The following is a 17236-nucleotide window of genomic DNA, read 5'->3' as shown; positions in this document are numbered from 1 at the left end:
TTCTTTCTTTCTTTTTCTTTCTTTCTTTCTTTCTTTTTTCCTTCTTTCTTTCTAACAATTTTATTTATTTGTCAGAGAGCACAAGCAGGGGGAGCGGCAGGCAGAGGGAGAAGAAGGCTCCCCACTGATCAGGGAGCATGATGCAGGGACTCTGTCTATCCCCGGAACCTGGGATCATGACCTGAGCTGAAGGCAGGCGCTTAACTGACTGAGCCACTCAGGCATCCCTGGGCTGTGTTTTAAAGAATTAATTCCAGAATAGGTGACACTGTCCATTTCCCAGATAAACCACAGTGCCTGTCAGTGTTTGGGTTACCAGTCCTTAACAGTTTTTTTTAGTCCTAATTTCTTCCCATCACACCAACTTAATTGGTTCTCCTCTCTCTCTGAATACCTCTGCCTTCTCAGCTTTCCTTTTACTTTTTGTCCCCTACATACAGGTTTTTCCTATGATCTTCTCTCTGTATTTGTAGTACCTTTGAGATTCAATTTTTGCCTCCATCTGGACGACTAAAACAATGTCTCCAGCCTTAACCTCCCTCCACTTTCCTGCTGGTCATCTTTACGAGGTGTCACACCCACCCTTCAAAGACAAAACCACTTTTATCCGCAGAGTCAGTCCTCACACCGAGTCTCCCCTGATTATGTTAACATCGATTTCCTTCTTTGAGGGACCCAGACTCCCTCTCTTTGGTTGCCTTCATATCTAGTCAGCTACCAAGAGTTCTGTTGATTAACATTACTTCTCATCCTTTTGGATCAAACCATGGCTTAATTTCTGCCCTCCTTGGGCCATTCCTTCCTGTGTTCTACTGATGTGGGAAACAAAGGCAGAAGAAAAATTATTAAATTTCCTCACTACTTATAACCCATTGACAAGTCCTTGAAATAGGCAGAGTGACATTCCTCTAGGAACTCAGCTGCCTCCATCTTGATACTTTGCTAAGAGCAAATCTTGGCCTGACCTCAGGATCCTGTTGAGTCTACTTTAACATACAAAAATTCCTTTGGAAACTTCTTTATCTCTGTCCCCCAAGATACAGGTTAACAATTATCCTCCAGGCATAGGACCCACTGATATATATCTGAAGGGTCTCATGACAGTTTTTACTAAATAGTAATAAATGAATGACCTTTCCCTAACAATAGCTAGCCCCCTCAGGGTCCTGAAAAGCTTTCCAAAAATACCTTGGAGGCTTGTGCTGTCCCTAACCCCCTCCCAACTTAGAGGTATATAATGGCCCACCCTCTTGATCCCAATGCAGCTCTTTCTGCCCACAGGTCTTGTCCCTGTTCTTGAATAAAACCACATTTTTTCACTGAACAAGTCTCAAGAATTCTTTACTGCCCTTCGGCTCTGGACCCCAACCATTTCCTACATCACCACCACTTCCCCCCACATGCACTCCCTTTATCAAATTCGACCTACAGTTCTCTACAAAGTACAGTTCTCACCAAACCCTAACCTTACCAAAAGTTTTCAAGAGCCTCCCTCATTTTAGGCTATTGTTTCTCTATTGTTTTTCAGTATTTCTCTCCTGGTGTGAAATTAGCAGGGAGTGAGATGCAGGAGAAATAACTCATGTTAGGATAGAAGTTGTTGAGGAGGCAAAATGGCTAGGGTCAAAGGACTACAGGAAGCTAGATTTTAACTTCGTATCTTCCACCACCGTGGTCTGAGCCCAGCAAGTTACTAAGTGCCCTGTGCCTCCCCTCCCCACACCCCTGATTATGGGGGGGAAGAGTGGTACAGCCATGACTGAGGGGCCTTACCATTAGACTATCATGCACACATAAGGAATCCAGATGAAGGTACCAGGAGAGCTTCAGTCAGATGTGAGTAGTTTATGTCAATCCATTAAGAACCCACAGTCAACTGGAGATGTCAGCTGTAGACTCAAAAGGATTTTGTCTTTTCCAACTCACCCTCTTCACATGTGACATGCGTAGCTAAAGTCTTCATCCTCCACTTGTCCTATGTTGCCATCCCCTCTGGGTTGGCAAACAAATCTCTCACCCTTTATACTTTATCTCTCCTTTGTATGGACTAGTGCCTACACATTGAAGACAATGAAGAAAATACGGGAGGGCGCCTGGGTGGCTCAGAGCAACTGTCTTCGGCTCAGGTCACGATCCTGGAGTCCTGGGATCGAGTCCCACGTCAGGCTCCCTGCTCGGCAGGGAGTCGGCTTCTCCCTCTGACCCTCCTCCCTCTCATGCTCTCTCTCTATCATTCTCTCTCAATAAATAAATAAAAATCCTTAAAAAAATTATTAAAAAAAAGAAAATATGGGAAAAGAGTTTGACAACCTTTGAGAGAAGGGAAAGAAACTTATTAGCAAAATATTAAAAACCATAGAGGGAAAGATAGAAATTTTAACTGCATCTAAATTAAAAACGTCATTCTTATGAGTGGCGCCATAAATTTGAAAAACTTGGAAGAAGCAATGCTTCAATATATATCATCAACAAATGAGTAAAGGGCATGAATCAGACATCCTTAAAAGAGAAAACTTGAATGGCCAAGAAACATGAAAAGATGCTCAACCTTAATGGCAATGGGGATGTGCAAAATAAAGCTCAATAAGATACTATTTTTTCCCATAAGATTGGCCTACCAGGTATTAAGATACACTAAAAAGAACTATAATAATCTAGAACATCTGATATTTGAAACCCAAATCAAATCAATGGAAAGTGATACTTCAGAGATAGCTCTGACATATATCAAACCATTTACTTTATGTTAAAGGTAACATTTAAAATTAAGGAGGAAAAAAAATGGACTATTCATTAAATTAGGATGACTGGTTATCTATTTGGGGAAATTCTCTTTTTAAACTCTACTCTCCTCCCTACACAGATACACAAATACTGCAGTATCATGAAGTACAGAGACAAGAGTAACCCAGGGAGTGTGGTGAGATGGGTGAGCATGGGCTGATAAAGCAACATCCCCCATAGTCTCCTAGGATTACCATCGGGAGGGAAATTTAAACATTTGGGATCTAGATAGAGCATTGTGTGTCCTGAGAATTAGAAGCAATTTGTTGTTGCAAGAAGGAACAATGTGAAATTGAGTGAAGGAAGGTAAGTCTGGAAAAGGCAGGTAGGGTCCTGATCATCAATGGCATTAGGTGTCAAACTGAGGAATTTTGAGCCCTTTGGCAAGATGAGTCCATGAAGGTTTTTTTTTTTTTTTAATCAGTGGAGTGAAAATGGTATACATTGGATGGAAGTAAAATTGGAAGCAGGGGAATCAGGGAAGTTGAAAGATAAAGTAGCATAATGGGGATGGAGAAAAGGTTCCATCATTCATTCAAATAGTAAATATTTCTGAGGACCCGTTTGGTGTCGAGCACAGTGCTAGGCCCTGGATACAATTGTGAACAAGACAAATGCAGTCCAGGTGGGGACAGTGTAGTTCTCTGACGACAGGCAAATCAATAAAGACTCACTTGAGGCCCCATAACTTAACCTTTTAATACCAACTGACCATTTTGACCTTAAAATTTGATATCCTACATTCAGGGGTTGCAAACAGAGATGTCCTCAGGCCATCAAATTAACAAATGAATGAAAGGGGCAGAGATAATGGAGTAGGGTGTGGTGAAGCTGGGAGGGGGGGGGGGGGAGGAGGGTGTGTTTGTCCCGCCTACAAATCTTCAAAGGACGCTGATGATTGCTGTTGATTTGATTTTGTGCAGGATCTTGGCCTATGGGACTCTGATTCTTTTATTTCTTTTCAAATATTTATTTATTTTATTCTTTCAGTGTTTTAAATTTTATTTTATTTTTTATTATTTATTATCTCTTTATTCAAATTCCATTTTAGATTTATAGAAGAGCTGAGCAGGTATTTCTTAGAGTTTTATATATTCACCCCACATCCTCCACCTTCACACACAGTCCCCCTATTTTTTTTTTAAGATTTTATTTATTTATTTGACAGAGAGAGAGAGATAGCGAGAGCAGGAACACAAGCAGGGGGAGTGGGAGAGGGAGAAGCAGGCCTCCCGCGGAGCAGGGAGTCCAATGCGGGACTCCATCCCAGGACCCTGGGATCATGACCCGAGCCGAAGGCAGACGCTTAACGACTGAGCCGCCCGGGCGCCCCACAGTTCCCCTATTACTAATATCTTACATTTGTATGGTCCACTCATTAAAATTAATAAATTAATATTGATGCATTATTTTTTAAATTTAAATTCAATTAATTAACATATAACGTATTATTGGTTTCCGAGGTAGAGGTCAGTGATTGATCAGTCTTATATAATACCCAGTGCTCATTACAGGGACTCCGATTTTTTTTTTTAAGATTTTATTTCTTTATTTGACAGCGAGAGACAGCGAGAGAGGGAACACAAGTAGGGGGAGTGGGAGAGGGAGACGCAGGCTTCCTGCAGGGCAGGGAGCCCAATGCGGGGCCTCGATCCCAGGACCCTGGGATCATGACCTGAGCCTAAGGTGGATGCTTAACCGACTGAGCCACTCAGGCGCCCCGGGACTCTGATTTTTTTATATATGCTTGGGAAGTGGTTAGTTTAGAGGTGGCATAAAGTAAAAATTCAATAAATGTTTTCTGGTTGTTCTTACTGTTGTTAAACATCAGTGAACTAAACGTCAGTGAACTAAGTGCTGTGTTGTGGGAGGAAGAAGTGAGCAAATGCCTAAAATTCAGTTTGAGAAAATGCAATACATTGAATGGGCAATTTACATAAAGTCAACAAGACCCAATATGCCCAAAGCCAATTTGCTGAATTACCAGTTTGCCAAATTCACCAAATTTATGGAGTGTGGCTTTAATACTTCAATAGGGAAATTATTATTTTTTTAAAAGATTTATTTATTTGAGAGAGAGGGAGATCACGAGCAGGCAGAGGGAGAGGGAGAAGCGGACTCCCCTGTGAGCAGGGAGTCTGACACAGGACTTGATCCCAGGACCCTGAGATCATGACCTGAGCCAAAGGCAGGCACTTTTTTTTTTTAAGATTTTATTTATTTATTTGAGAGAGAGAGAATGAGAGATAGAGAGCACGAGAGGGAAGAGGGTCAGAGGGAGAAGCAGACTCCCTGCCGAGCAGGGAGCCGGATGTGGGACTCGATCCCAGGACTCCAGGATCATGACCTGAGCCGAAGGCTGTCGCTTAACCAACTGAGCCACCCAGGCGCCCCAAAGGCAGGCACTTAACCGACTGAGCCACCCAGGTGCCCCGCAAAACTTTATTTTTATCCCAGAAATCCAGGTGTTGATTTCCAGGGCTGGTTAACCCTTGCAGGTATCCTCAGACCTGTGTAAATAATTTTACTCTTTCTTGTGGAATACTGCTGCACATTGCTTACAATTTGACAGAGATCAACTTGTCATGAGCAACCAATATTTCAGTATGGGGTAGGGGATGGAAGGAAGTGAAAATACCTAATAATTTCCCTTTGAGCATGTATATTGAGAAAGAAAAAGAAAAGGGTATCACCTAGGGGCAAATGTAATGTCTTTGTAAAAACAAACAAACAAACAAACAAAAAAACAAAGAAAAAATGACCCAGACTTGGATATAATGAATACATTGTTACTAATCTCTGGGTAGAAAGATTGTGGCACAGGGTAGGGGCTCAGAAATCTGTATGGCATAAATGAATGAGTAAAATACTCTGTTTCAAATATCTGTGTAGAAGGAAAATCTTGCATCTTCGAAGTAAGCAAACTGAGGACTAACCATATTTTTGGGGATTTAAGTTTAACTTTAAAAAAAAAAAAAAGATTGAGGGGCACCTGGGTGGCTCAGTCGGTTAAGCGGCTGCCTTCGGCTCGGGTCATGATCCCGGAGTCCTGGGATCGAGCCCCATGTCAGGTTCCCTGCTCAGTGGAGAGCCTGCTTCTCCCTCTCCCTCTGCCTGCCTCTCCCTCTGCCTGCCTCCCTGCCTGCCTCTCTGCCTGCCTCTCTGCCTACTTGTGCACTCTTTCTTTCTCTGTCAAATAAATAAATAAAATAAATAAATAAATAAATAAATAAATAAATAAATAAATAAAAGATTGATTTTAGAGAGAGAGAGCGAGGACAGAGGGGAAGGGGCAGAGGGAGAGAGAATTCCAAAGAGACCCCCTGCTGAGCACAGAGCCCGATGTGGGGCTCCATCCCAAGACCCATGAGATCACGACCTGAGCCAAAATCAAGAATTGGATGCTCAACAGACGGAGGCACCCACGTGCCCTTGGTTATTTTCTTTTAAAGTCGCCTGAAACTTATTTTTGTAGCTCAGGAGGCAGATCCATAGGCCAGGAAAGGCAGAGAGTATCACAGTAGCTGTAAATGGTCTGGCCTGGTTGGAGCTAAGAGTTTGCAGGAGGCCATGGAGTCTCAAAGGCCAGGCTGAAAGAAGTAGTGGCCAGGTCATGAAAGTCCCTGTTAGGCATTCTAGTAAGTTATGACATTTCCTTACAGGTGATAATTGGGAGTTAAGTATTAAAAGTTCACCCAAATGCTGGTTTTCTGAGCACAGAGACTGTATTTTTGGAGTTCACAGCCATATCACGGGCCTCAATGCACAGGACCTGGTGTCTGTTGGGCTCTTATTGTTACAGGGTATTTTTAAAAAGTTCAAAGGACTCAGTAGATATCCCTTGAAGCCAAGCTTATTATAAAGAATCTGAAGTAAGACAGTTTTCAAGAAAAAGAAAAAAAGATTGGCCAACAATGTTTGATGACTTAGGGAGGAAGATTAACCATAAGACTGGGCAATTTAAGGGCTGATTTGTTGACCTTTTCCAGTGACGTCCAAAAATGGAGTGGGAACAGAAGCGAGATGGACTGGAGGTGAGGAAGAATGTAAGGCAAGTAATGTAAGGAAGTGGTGTCTGGTAAAAATGCTTCGGGGAAGCTGCCTCAGGGAGGGTGAATGCAAGGTACTGAGAGAAAATATAAAACAAAAAAAAATTTTTTTTTTTTAAGATTTTATGTAGGGGCGCCTGGGTGGCTCAGTTGGTTGGACGACTGCCTTCGGCTCCGGTCATGATTCCGGAGTCCCGGGATCGAGTCCCGCATCCGGCTCCCTGCTCGGCGGGGAGTTTGCTTCTCCCTCTGACCCTCTTCCCTCTCGTGCTCTCTCTCTCTCATTCTCTCTCTCAAATAAATAAATAAAATCTTTAAAAAAAAGATTTTATTTATTTATTTGACAGACAGAGACACAGTGAGAGAGGGAACTCAAGCAGGGGGAGTGGGAGAGGGAGAAGCAGGCTCCCCCGTGGAGCAGGAAGCCCGATGTGGGGCTCGATCCCAGAACCCCGGGATCATGACGGGAGCGGAAGGCAGACGCTTAACACTGAGCCACCCAGGCGCCCAAAACAAAAACATTTTTGATCTGAATTTTGAATTACTGGGAAGAAAAAAAAAGAAGGCCAAAGAAATCAGTTTGGGTGCAACCTTATTTTGGTTTGCTCTGCTCTCTTAGTCTCCAGTCTCTTCCGACACTTCCTGCTTCCCAGATACTCCCCTCAACTACCTCAGAGCACCTGCTTACTGCCCCAACAGACTGGTGGAACTGTCAGTGCCTCTGACCCCAGCAGCCAGCAGAGGACCCATCTACAGCCATAACTCACTGATGTGACCTCCCATGATTTCATCTGCCCTTTGAGTCTGTGCGTCCTCATGCTTTTTTTCCCCTGTGGTTGGTGAGACATGATCTACACTGGGATCAAGTCAGGAACATGGGGCTCCCGTTCCACTTCAGCCATTAACTTGCCCAGTCAATACCAAGTAATTTTTTTTTTTTTAAACTAAGCTCGATGCCGAACTGCTGAGCGTGAGGCTTGAACTCATGACCCTGAGGTCAAGAGTTGCATGTTCTACTGACTGAGACAACCAGGCGCCCCTTAGCTTGCCCAATTAAAACTCTTACTTTCATCTACTTTATGTTTCTCTAGGCATTTTCCTATTTTTAGAGTCTGACCTCTCTGCGCTTAAGTGTCCTCAAATGTATGTTGGGTGTGAGTAGTATCTATCCCCATTGGGCTGCTACAACTTAAGTTAATGTATGAAAAATCTGTGCTTTGGGCCTGCCACATAGGTTTGCAGCAGTTTGGTTAAATAGATGGGGGAACATGTGGACCCCTCTGAATTCTGACAAAATAATCTGAAACAGCTGTCAAACAGATGTTGTGGTTCCACACCTGGAGCATTAAAAAAAACTTTCTCCCACACATTTGGGAAAGTCTACAGATGTGTAGAAAATGCCAGTGGCTTGCAGTTTTCTCATCTGTTAAAATGGTTGTTTCAGTTATATCAAAGGACTGTCTAAGGGTGGGGCGGGGAGCCTGGGTGGCGCCTGGGTGGCTCAGTCGGTTAAGCATCCGCCTTAGGCTCAGGTCATGATCCCAGGGTCCTGGGATCGAGCCCTGCATTGGGCTCCCTGCTCCGCAGGACGCCTGCTTCTCCCTCCCCCACTCCCCCTGCTTGTGTTCCCTCTCTCTCTGTGTCTCTCTCTGTCAAATAAATAAATAAAATCTTAAAAAAAAATCATTCTAAAAAAAAAAGACGGTCTAAGGGATAAGAGGAATTAGCCAATAATCTAATGCCCATCATCCTTATTCAGTATTAATCTCTGATCTCTCCTGCCTCCAGTCACACCCAGTAGGGCTTCGTCAGGGATATATCAAACACTGTGGATCATCTGTGAACCATAGGAAGCTACTGTCCAATGGTGGCCAGCAGTCTGTCACATAATCAGGTGATGGTGACAAACATGAGGCCAGAGGTCAGACTGCCCCTGCCAGAGGCTCACTCTGTGGTCTAAACCTCTTTGTCCCCAGTGTTCTCATATCTAAGTGGGGAAAAAATAATACCTATTTTTGTCAGGGTATTATGGGGATTAAATAAAATTAGCTTCAGTGGTGCTTTTTTTTTCCCAAAGATTTTTATTTATTTGTCAGAGAGAGAAAGAGAGCACAAGCAGGGGGAGCAGTAGAGGGAGAGGGAGAAGCAGGCTCCTCACTGAGCAAGGAGCCCGATGTGGGGCTCAATCCCAGGACCCCAGGATCATGACCTGAGCTGAAGGCAGACACTTAACAACTGAGCCACCCAGGCATCCCAACTTCTGTGATGCTTTAAAGAATGGAAATTAGGTTTTGAAAAGGTGGATTTGGTGATGTGATCAAGAGGCGTGTCTGGGGCGGAGCGATCCAGGGCTGCGTGTAAGGTGGGTCTAGGGTGGGCACCTCGGGGGTATATTACTGCTGCTCCGACGCTCGTTGCTTTATCACTCAGAAAGACTCTGGGTTAGAGGCTCAAGAAGGCTCGCAAGGGTGAGTTGCTGTGGGGGGGAGAGGCAGCCTACTTGATGTTCTAGTGTTTTGTAGGGCTTTGAGCTTTCATTTTTTGAAAAGTGCAGGCCTAGAGGCTGGGGACAGCTCAGGTCGCATTTGTGACTGGTTGCTCTACACTAGATTTGGGCAATAGGACTTACGGAGAGGCTCGGGTAATTTAAAAATGCACCTTTGGTTACATAAAAGGGATTTCTTGTCAATTATATCCCAATAAAACTTGGGGGTGGGATTTAGAATAAGTAGACCCAACCTTAATAACTAACAGACAATAAGGAACTGGCCTTAGAAAAAGATTTCTCATATTTTAGATATACGGAAGTGTTTCGGGGTGAAACAATGTATGTAGGATTCACTTCAGAATTTGGAGGGGGTGTTGAGATGAGTGGAACGGGTGGCTTCAAGAAATAAGATGGGCCGTGTTGCTGGACAGCAGAGTGAGCGGTGGGATTGCTGGGTTCATCATACTCTTCTCTCTTTTAATTTTCATGGATGCAAAAAGTTAACGGGATACAAAGTTTTATTTATTTATTTATTCATTCATTTATTTTTTGAAGATTTTATTTATTTGACAGAGAGAGACACAGCGAGAGAGGGAACACAAGCAGGGGGAGTGGGAGAGGGAGAAGCAGGCTTCCCGCTGATCAGGGAGCCCGATGCGGGGCTCGATCCCAGGACCCTGGGATCATGACCTGAGCCGAAGGCAGACGCTTAACCGACTGAGCCACCCAGGCGCCCCGGGATGCAAAGTTTTAAAAAAAATTTCCCAAACCAAAAGAGCTAGCCTGGAAGAATGGAAGTGGTCCTGGGATTTTGGTTTTTCCTACTTCACAAAGGATTCGATGTTCTGGGAAATTCAGAAATCATTTGGAACTTCGCAAGCTTGGGATATGGAAGAGGCTTGACACTCCCGTTCTTTGAGAAAGTAGATTGAGAAAATACAGGGGATCTTGACTTTTGATTTCTGTCTCTAGATGAACCCTTAAGTGAGGCAAGACTCTGTGGTCTGTTCAGCTGTGCCTTGTGTCTTTTGGGTGGTATGCTAGTGAGTGAGATGTGAGTCGTCTGTCAGAGGCCACTCAGCTACGGATTGGTGGACCCAGGAGTGCACTGGTCCCATCACCATCCCAGTCTCAGCGGCAAAACTCTGCATCAGAGTGATCCCCAAGCAATGGTGGCCCAGCAGCAGTGCCTTTAGGATGTGAAGTCCTCTGTGAAACTGCTCTAGAAATGGCCTTCAGCCCAGCTTCCGGAGAGCAGCCAAAGATGCAGAGTATGGCCTGGGAGGACCGTAGCCTTCAGCACTGCCCCGTGGGCCATCAGCCTCAGAGCACAGGTAGGTGGACTCCAGAGCCCTGCTCCTAAGGGTCTGTGATGATACAAAAGAATGTCTGTTTGCTTGCTATTTTTACTGAGTTTCTATTATTTTTTTCACTTTTTATTATTATTATTTTTTATTTATTTGCTGGAGAGCGAGTGAGCGCATGCACAAGCAGGGGGAGCAGTAGGCAGAGGGAGAGGGGCAGAGGGAGAGGGAGAAGTAGGCTCCCCGTGGATCAGGGAGCCCGATGCGGGACTCGATCCCAGGACCCCGAGATAATGATCTGAGCCGAAGGCAGATGCTTAACCAACTGAGCCACCCAGGTGTCCCACTGGTTTTTCTTTTTAATAAATGTGCACATTTGCTTTTCAGAGATGCTGGGAAGTCTTTATATAGATTGATGGTGAACGGGAGAGGGCTAGGGGATGCAGTAAAACCTCAAACCAGATCTACCCACCCCCCTGCCTCCCGTCTTGGCCATCTCCAGCTGGTCTCCCTAAGCAAAGACCCTGAGTGCCATTTTGCCGTGAACAGAGTGCTCTCTTGCTCCCTTGTTAGTGTCGTGTGTTCCCAAACCCTACAGAACTTGGAGTCTCACAACCAGTGGCTCAAGAGGGAGATCTGTGGATGTGAGGGTAATCTGGCTGTGACATCCTTAACCCCATTGACACCAGGGTTGATTTTTGGCTGATCTGGCTGGCTAGGTGTGTGTCCCCACTCCATGTGCGTTTCTCCTTAAGCTGTGCATTCAAAAGGTCAACCTTCCCTGATAGAGGAGGACCCTTCCTTCTTCGGTGAAGCGTATACAAGTAGGTGCGCTCCCCTGAACCTCCGAACAAGCCCTCAAGCTGGAGAACTTTGACACTTCTCAAGGGCAATGGGTAGGAAAGTGGTATATATATTGAAGTTTGTGGGGGAAGGTAAGAGTTTTTTAAATACAGTGCTTCCTTTTACTTTGGACCAGCCTCTTACTCCCAGCCAAGGATCAAAGATTTAAATAAAACTTCCAGAGTTCAACTACTTTGTTTTACATGAAGTAAGTTGTCCTTTGGGCTCAGGCCAACTTGGATGGGGTTAATGTTGTGGGAATTCATCCACCTCCTTCCTCATCTGAGGCCCTGGGAGTTAAGGAACCACACTGTGTCTCGCCTGAAGGCTAGATTTGACCTTCAGCCGCTACCTCTTTTTGCTCATGCCCTTGGGCAACGCACTTACTGTCTTCCAACTTCTGTTACTTCCCAAGGTAAAAGGTGTATAATAACTTCCCTAGCACCCTAAATAGGAATTATGACACTGGGAACAAATAATTCTTGGGAGAGCACTGTCCTGAGGGGTGAAATGATATGCTCATGGTCACACAAAAACAGGAAAGGTTTGGCCCAGAGAGATGGATTTTACAAAAAACAAAAACAAAACAAAAAATGGGGGCTTCTTTCCCTAATATCCTTCAGGCCCTTTCTATTGATTTGTGGGATTGGGTTCAGCACAGATGAGATTAACAACATTGCTGGGGGTTCATTAGCTTCCACTTTGTGCAGGGGGTCACTCCGTACTGCTTTCCTTTAATATTCTCTGAGGAAACACTTAATGGTAAACAGGAAGAAAATTACCATTATTAGTGTTTTCAAGACCTGCCTTGTCCCCTGGATTTTTTTTTTTTCCCCCTGTAGCAGCTAATCTAATCTTCACTCCCACAAATGGAAGTATCTGAGTGTGATATGCAGGTTGGGAGCTATTCTCACTGGGCAATTCCTTCCCTGCAGACTGACTCTGAATCTGTCTCTTCACTTGCAAAGTAGGGAGGGTCTCTTAATGAAGAAGGTTGGATTTGTAAATTCCAGGGTAATTTTTCTCTTTAAGCAACCTGTAGTTCTTTGTAGGTCATTTTGGGATTATTTCAGACCAGGTTAGGGAAGCCTGGGTCTTTGACATTACTGTGTTGCTATGGATGGAGACCCAGGGCTAGGAATCAGCCTCCAGAATGCTCCGTTCTGGCCTTCCTCCCTCTCCTGGATCCAGTTATCATCTTTGGCTCTGGGTTACAGGTGGTCTGGAATGCAACATGGTCACCGTTCCCCTATAGTCTCTACGAGTTTCTGGGAGAAAAGGGGTAAAAGCCAACAGTTACTGTGTTCTTAGTATGAGCCGGGATTTATTCATTCATTTTTTCTTTTCATGGCTCCATGCTATAGATCTGCTTAGACCCTGTTAGGTGGAGAAATGGAGACTCAAAGAGGTCTGTTAACTCATCCGGCAGCAGTTAGGAAGGGCTGGAGTCCCTAGAGCCAATATTTGGAAATGTGTGGGGGCAGTTTTCGGTTATCTTTCCGACTGGAGGGAGCTACTGTCAACCTTGGAGGGAGACTGATTCCATGTACGAGTGTATGAGAAGTTTTTCAGAAAGCACTAACCCCAAATGCTAATGGCTTCTCCGAGAATTAGCCCTGCTCTCGATATGTGTGCCATGTTTTCACCTGGGAAAGGAGAAACAAGGTGAGAAGGAAGAAAAAAGGAACTTTTGGTGAGTTCAGAAGTCAGAAACAGAAACCTGGGGCTGGTAGAAAGTAGAAACTATGCTCAACAGTTTAAAGGACACATATTGGGGGCACCTGGGTGGCTCAGTGGGTTAAACCTCTGGCTCTTGATTTTGGCTCAGGTCATGGTCTCAGAGTCCTGGGAACCAGCCCCGCCTTGGGCTCCCTGCTCAGTGGGGAGTCTGCTTGTCTCCCTCTTCCTCTGCCCCTCCCCTTGCACGCGCGCGCGCGCGCGCGCTCTCTCTCTCTCTCTCTCTAATAAATAAATCCTTAAAAAAAATAAAATAACAAAAAAATAACAAAAAAAATAAAATAAAGGACACATGTTGGGCAGAGACAAACTATGATGAAAGTTTTCTTTTAAGGGTTTGATTTGTGTTTCCCTAATGATTAGTAAAATTAAACCTTTTTTCCTATGCTTGTAGCCATTTGTGTATCTTTGGAGAAATATTTATTCAAGTCCTTTGCCCATTTAAATCCCGTTTGTTTTAATCTTGAGTTGTAGGAGTTCTTTATATATTCTGGATATTAACTCTTTATTAGATATGATATGCAGATATTTTCTCCCATTCCTTAGGTTGCCTTTTCGATCTGTTGACTGTGTCTTTCGATACATAATTAAAATTTTTGATGTAGTCTGATCCCCCTCCCCTCTTGTTGCCTGTGCTTTTGATATCCCAAGAAAGAATTGCCAAATCCAATGTCATGAGATTTTGCCCCCGTTTTCTTCTAGGAGTTTTTTATTTTTTAGTTCTGTTGAGATTTTGATCTGTTTGAGTTTTTTGTATATGATGTAAGGGTCCAAGTTCATTTTTTTTGCATGTGGATATCCAATTTTCCAACCCCATTTGTTGAAAAGACTATCCCTTCCCCTTGAATGGTCTTGGACACCTGTGTCAAAAATCATTTGACCATATATGTGAGGTTTATTTTTGGGCTCTCTACTTGATTCCACTGGTCTACCTGTTTGTCTTTATGCCAGCACCCACACTTCTTTGATTACTATAGTTTCATAAGTTTTGAAATCAGAAGGTGTGAGATCTCCAAATTGCTCTTTTTCAAGCTTGTTTTGGCTCTTCAAGATCTCCTGAGATTCCAAATGAATTTTAGGCTGAATTTTTCTATTTCCACAAAAAAATGCTACTGGAATTTTGATAGGGGTTGTATTGAATCTGTAAATCACTTTGGGTAGGGGCGCCTGGGTGGTTCAGTCGGTTAAGCTGCTGCCTTCAGCTCAGGTCATGATTCCCAGGGTTCTGGGATGGAGCCCCAGATAGGGCTCCCTGCTCAGCGGGAAGCCTGCTTCTCCCTCTCCCTCTGCCTGTTGCTCCCCCTGCTGGTGCTCTCTCATGTTCTCTTTCTGTCAAATAAATAAAATCTTTAAAAAAAAATAACTTTGGTGGGTAGTATAGACATTCTACCAGTATTTAGTTTTCCAATCCATGAACATAGATGTATCTATTTATTTGTTACATCTTCTTTAATTTGTCTCAGCAATGTTTTTCAGTCTTGGTAGGTTGTGTGTTTCCAGAAGTTTATCCATGTCTTCTAGCTTATCCAATTTGTTGGTGTACACTTGTTCATGGTATTCTCTTGTAATCATTTTTGTGTTTATGACATTAATTGTAGTGGCCTCATTTCTGGTTTTATTTTTTTCTTAGTTAATCTAGGCAAACATTTATCAATTTTGTTGATCCTTTCAAAAAAACAACTGTTCTGTTGCTTTTCAATTTTTTTTTCTATTTTATTATCTCTGCTCTCATCTTCATTAGATCCTTTATCTTCTGAGTTTGGATTTAGTTCTTCTAGTCCCTTGAGGTATAAAGTTAGATTGTTGATTTCAGATCTTTTTAAATGTGCTTGTTTAGAGCTATAAATTTCTCTTTTAGCAATGCTATCATTGCGTCCCATAAATTTTGGTGTTATGTTTTTCATTTGTCTTAAGTATTTTTTAATTTCACTGTGACTTCTTTCACCCAGTGGTGGTTTGAGTGTTGATTAATTTTCAGATTTGTGGATTTTCCAGTTTACCCTCTGCTATTGATTTCTAGTTTCGTTCCATTATGATTGGGAGTGGGGAGGAGTATGATTTCAATATTCTTGAATTTAAGACTTATTTTGTGGTCCCACATGTAGTCCAGAGAATGCTTCTGGTGCACTTGAGAAGAACGTACATTCTGCTGTTAAGAGTATTCTGTATCTGTTTGTTATGTCCCACTAGCTTATAGTGTTGTTCAAGTCCCCTGTTTCCTAATTGATCTTTTGTTTGGTTGTTTTTATCCATTATTGAAACTAGGACATTGAAGTCTGTTATTACTGTTATTTCCTATTTCTTCCTTCAGTTTTTGTCAATGTTTACTACATATATTTGGAAGCTCTGAGGTTTGGTTCATAAATATTTAAAATTGTTTTATCTCCTTGGTGAATTGACCCTTTATCATTATTATAGAAGATCCTCCTTATCTCTTAGAACAGTTTTCAGCAAAGTGTACCAGCATGGATGCAGATTTCCTGCTTTCTTTAATCTTTGTTGTCCTTCCACCACCCCACCCCCATACATCTCTATTGTGGGTTATCACATGGGTGTGAGCTGGCTTATTTTGTATTTCTTCAATTACTAATGAGGCTGAACATTTTCTCATCTGTCTTTTCCCCTGTAGTGTATGACTCTTTGTTAGGCTAAAGAAATCCTTCCATGTCCTGGCTCATAAATCTCATTTTCTCATAATTTTAAAGATAGGCCTTTAACTCATTAGCAATCTTATAAATAGGTATGAGGTAGGGATTTACTTTTTTTTTTTTTTTTAAGATTTTGTTTATTTGACAGACACAGTGAGAGAGGGAACACAAGCCAGGGGGGAGTGGGAGAGGGAGAAGCAGGCTTCCCGCCCAAGCTCGATCCCAGGACCCTGGGATCATGACCGGAGCCAAAGGCAGACGCTTAACAACTGAGCCACCCAGGTGCCCCAGGGCTTTACTTTCTAAAAATTTATTTTATGAATGGTTAGCCAGTGAACTGGCTTTTTTTTTTTTCCCTCTAGATACTATCGGTATTCCCCAGTGCTTTTGTTTTTCCATTTACAGGTTTTTTAGGATCTCCAAATGAAGATGGTCATAACAAAGTAAAAGAAACAAAAGGGAGAAGAGTAATCCGAAAACCTAGACGTAAATTTACTAAGGATGAACTGTGCCTACTTAATCACATATTTGAAGATACTCCTTACCCTGATTTTATCACTCGAAAAAAACTGGCTGAACGACTCTATTGTCAAATATATGCGATTGATGTAAGTGAAATAGTCAAAGCTTTGCTGTATCTTTTGTAGACTATAGAGAATGTAAAGGAATTAAGAAAAACTTTAATAACATTTCATCACATGGGACAAAGTGTTGACATCTGGGTCACTTTTCTTATTCATCTCAAGGTGGGTATGAATATGTTCCGTTTCCTGGAAAAATCTGATGCTTGTGAGGCAAGTCTGGAAGCAGAGACCAGTTAAGAACATATTGCAGTTATCTAGAATCAGGACGATGGTTTGGACCAGGCCACTGGTTGTGGAAGTACAGACAGCTGGAAAGACTTGTGTTATATTCAAGGTGGGGCTGATCATTTGCTGAGGGATTTCTGCATTCTTTCTCATTGCGTATGCAATAGAGAGGGCTCCAAAATGTTGGCTTAAGCAAATGGAAGATTGAAGTTGCCTGTAAGATAGGGAAGGCCTGGGAATGGAGGTTTTATGCCAGACAGAAGCACTAGGAGTTTCACTTTGGACACAACAATGTTTGGTTTGCCAATTAAACCTCCAGGAGGAGATAGGAAGTAAATGGGTATATGGGTCTGAAGTACAGGAGAAAGGACTTGTCTTGATAGTGCCCCCCACCCGCCACTTGGCATAATACCTCACAGCTTTAGTGGGTGCTTCACAACTATTTGTTGGATGAAACAATATCTTTTTTAAGTTTTATTTATTTAAATAACCTCTACACCCAACATGGGGCTCAAACTCATGACTCCGACATCAAGAGTCACATGCTCATCTGACTGAGCCAGCCATGAGCCCT

This window comes from Callorhinus ursinus, unplaced genomic scaffold (assembly GCF_003265705.2).
Source record: "Callorhinus ursinus isolate GAN/ISIS: 27379988/994484 unplaced genomic scaffold, GSC_fseal_2.0 scaffold31, whole genome shotgun sequence".
Lineage (NCBI taxonomy): Eukaryota > Metazoa > Chordata > Mammalia > Carnivora > Otariidae > Callorhinus > Callorhinus ursinus.
The sequence above is the reverse complement of the archived record's forward strand: the minus strand, read 5'-3'. Positions refer to the sequence as shown.